This window comes from Natator depressus, chromosome 20 (genome assembly GCF_965152275.1).
Source record: "Natator depressus isolate rNatDep1 chromosome 20, rNatDep2.hap1, whole genome shotgun sequence".
NCBI lineage: Eukaryota > Metazoa > Chordata > Testudines > Cheloniidae > Natator > Natator depressus.
Window position 1 is genome coordinate 6,490,888 of NC_134253.1, and position 4,217 is coordinate 6,495,104.

Below are 4,217 nucleotides of genomic sequence, written 5' to 3' on the forward strand. Positions count from 1 at the left end.
ACACTTAAGTGCTGCAGAGAAAGGCCAGAAGAGAAGGAAGACAGACAATCAGCTGCTCTCTGCCTTCTGACAACACACTTAGAAACACTGTGGGGCAGGATGCTATGGGTTCCGAGGCCATTGGCGCTGCGTAAGCAGAGCAGAATGGCTTTAAAGCACCCATTGAAAGCCAGTGGGGGATTCACCCTGAAGAGGGGAATCCTCCACAAGTGTACAGCTGTGCCCAATGCCCAACTCACTCCCAGAGTAAAGGGAGAGGGCACTGGGGCGGGATGGGAAGTGGGGTGGAGAAGAGCTCCACTAGACCTGATCTTCCACTCATTCCCATCCTTAAGGTACTTCACTCAGGGGCATAAGTTAGAGCTTGCACCTCCATCTGGATCGCTCATGATCTGGAGGCCAGAACTAGCAACAGCAGTTAATCTTGTGTTTCTACACACACACACACACACACTCACACTCAAACAGAGCTCTGTTTAGCGGTAACATTTTTAGGTAGAGAGATAATCCCCTGTCCTTAAATGAAAAACAATCACTTTGAAAGAAAAGAGGGAAGTGACCATACCATAGGCGGATGACAGGTTGCCCAATGTAATGAAAATAAACTCTTCAGGCAGCTCCAGATGATACACCAGCTTGAACATGACATCATTGAAATAGCAGCGTGCCAGAGTCACTAAAGTGTTGCTAGCTGCCACTTTTAGTTCATTTCTTGCTTCCTAAAAACAAAAACCAAAAGAGAGAGACTGAGGTGACTGAAGCCAGTTGCGCTAGCCAGAGTTGTTTACATGAGTCAAGTCCTTATTTCTGTGCACAAGTTGTGAATGAACCAACCCAACTTTCTGAGGGTAGAGTCATTCATCATAAATATTCCTTGAGTCACTTGGCTAAACAGTTTTCAGCCTTTGAGTTGCTTGCAAGCTGCTTCGTTAGCCTATTCGCTGTTAGCTACTTGTGGTGGGTGACTGGTCACCATAGTCACATGATATTTTCCCTGCCCTTCCCTGAGGCGGTAAGTGAGACACAGACTGGGCAGCTTCAAGATATTCCGAGAGCTTTCCTGGAATAAACTGTCCCCCAAAAGCAGGCTGACTTCCTTTGGAACAAGAGAGGGATTTTTCCATGGGTTTTCCTGCTGGCAAACTATAGTCTAAATCCAATGCTGCTTCTTTTGGAGATAGCTCAGATTCTGTCTGTCTTGGGGCTTTATACTGCCACTTATCGCTACAGTATCAGAGCGCCTTCCACATAAAATCAGTATCAATAATGAAATCCCGAGTAGACTTCGGGAAAGACTTGCTCCTTAAGACACCATAGGCCTGTCTCTGGGTCTCAGTTCATGTGTCTCAGGTCTTGATCCTGCAAAGCACTTAAGCACATGTGTAACTTTCAGCATGTGAGTTGTCCCATCTTATGCATGTGCACAAGTGCTGTCTAGGACCTGGGCTTTGGTCTGGAGGAAGGTGTGGACCTCTAACAGAAGAATACATTTTCATTTCAGTATATAGTTTATCCCCCAAAAAGAGAGTTTGAATGAGTTAAAGCTTTGGATCCTTTGATTGGTATCTCGGGAGAACTAACTTACCTGAGTCTCTGTCATGTGGTTTGAGGCTAGTGTTATTATTTTCTGCAGAAGCCGTCTCTCTAGGCCCTGGATGTCCTGCTGTAAAACTTTCTCCAGGACACAGTAAATGTCTACTCTGTTTTGCTGGGGACAAAACATAAAGGAGAAGAATTGGGAAAAGTTTTTCTTGACGACCATACAGTAATTTGGCTAATAAGCCCCTGCCCTAATTGGAGGCTTAATTGGTGTAAAACATGCCCTGCCCTCCACAAGCACCGCATTTAGCAGCGCTTCAGAAGCAGCCGAGCAACTGACATCGTTTAATCTTCCTGGAGAGAAAAGAGCCAGAAGAAGCGCCCTTCACTGCCCCCTTCTCTAGTTTCATTTATTCAGAACAAACAATAAAAATGAGCACCTTGCCCTTGCTCTAGCCACTCCAGGCAGAATTTGTAAATGTGGAATATAAAATACCCAACTCCTGCAGTAAGTCCTCAACAGCTCCCAGGGGCAATGAGCTCAGCTGTTAGATCTACACTGACAGTAGCACGCTCGAAGGTGTCTTTTATGCGGCCCATCAGTGTAGAACTTCACAGATGAGACTCACTATGGAGGAGTTGTGGGATCAGTTGGGACCGAGAAAAAATAAAGCGGGACACAGAGAAATTAAAAGCCTGAGGAGAGAACAAGATTCATTTCAGAAAACTGCAAACTAGGACCTCTGGAAAGGAGGTAGATGTAACTGACAGAATGGGAGGGAGACAAGTGGGAAGCAACAAGTGCCCTGGGGGTGACAGTGGAAAACAAAGTCAACAGGTATATTGCAAGGTGTGATGGCTACCACAAAGAGCCATGTGGGTTGGGTCTTTTACACACAGGGATCATGGCACAAAGCAGGAAGACAACAGTTCCTCTCTGTTCAGCTGAGCTGTGACTGCATCTGGATGAGTGCCTTTTCTAGCCCCACATTCCCAGAGAGATCAACAAATGGGAAGTCATTCCTGGGAGAGCAAAAAAGAATGCAGGGGGCTGGCAGAAGTGACTTCTGGATAGAGCCCTGCAACCTGACCCAAATCCTAGGGGACCTGACCACAGGCGTCCGGGTCAGGTTGGGTGAGAAAACAACTGGACCCTCTTGGGCTCGGGTCAGGTCGGCTCTCCTCCTTTAGCCCCTGGGATCGGCACAACCGTGACTGCGTGTTCCTGCCAGCCACCACCTCCTTCCTGCGCTGCACGCGCTGTGGAGCGAGGATGCCGAGGAGTCACAGCGTCTCCCTCTCTCTCTGCAGCGCAGACCCAGCGCAGCAGGGGCCGTGTCAGAGGATGGAGCCATCGCTGCACACAGTGGCCGCTGCACCAGCCCCATGAGCAGGATGCAGCGGCAGGATCCGGTTTGGGGGGAAGGGTTGGGACCAGGATGGAAAATGATTCAGCCCTCTCAGGGTGAGGTGAGTGGGCCGGGGGCCAGTTCAGGTTGGGCTTAAAAATTGGGCCCGAGCAGACCCCTACTTCTGCAGACAGACGGAAAGAGCTGTCTGTGTCCGATGCGGCCAAGGGATGACTCTGAGGGAGAGAGGATAATACCATACAACTACCTGGAGGGTGTGAACACCAAGGAGGGAGAGGAATTTTTTAGGATAATACATTTCGGTAAAAGTAGCAGTAATGGGATTAAGCTAAAAAAGGACATTCAATTTAGACTTTGATAACAGGAAAAATGCCCCAACTGTGAGACAGGGCTATTAGGTTATGACATAGTCTTCCTAGGAAAGAGGCGGAAGTTCAGTCCTTAGGAGCTTTTCAAATTAGTTTGGCCAAAACAGTGGAAAATGGCTGCTGGGAATGCTCCTGCATTAGCAGGGAAATGGACTGGATGATCCAATAGGTCTTTTCCATCTCTGTCTCCTGTGAGTCTAGACATCTGTGTGACCTGCATGCCAAGGTCATAACCCACTTTGCAATGTTCAAAGCCAATCAGATCTCTGACTGGGAGAGGTGAGGGGTCAGACAGGGTCTGCATCAGATCTCTTGATTGGCTATACGTTCCAGTGGTTCTGCTTTAAAAGGCATGCTTCTGCAAACTGCAATCATAACAGACAGCTCCACTGGGGAGAAGCCCCTTCCATTCATTTTTAAATGTAAGGAGGATTTTTTTAATTGAAAATTGTCACTGACAACTTATCAATACATAAGCACTACATAATTCAAGTAATTCAAGTAATTAATCACATGAATTAACATCATTAATCACTCTCCTTACAGTGAGTATAACACCCATTTTTTCATGTTCTGTGTGTATATAAATCTCCTCACTGTATTTTCCACTGAATGCATCCGATGAAGTGAGCTGTAGCTCACAAAAGCTTATGCTCAAATAAATTGGTTAGTCTCTAAGGTGCCACAAGTCCTCCTTTTCTTTTTATAATTAATCAAGTAATTCAAATAATTAAAGGAGTCGGAGGCCAAGACAAGCAGTTCAGTTGGCCTCCTAGTACTTTAATGGAAACTAAAATGCCTTCTGTGTTGGCTCTTAATAGAGAAATGGACTTTGTCGGATGCAAGTATTAATCAATGGAAAAAAGGGGTCTGAATATTCCTTCTGGGGCAATTCTGCACTACTGCACAGGTGCATAATTAATGAGCCCCGCCTATTTTT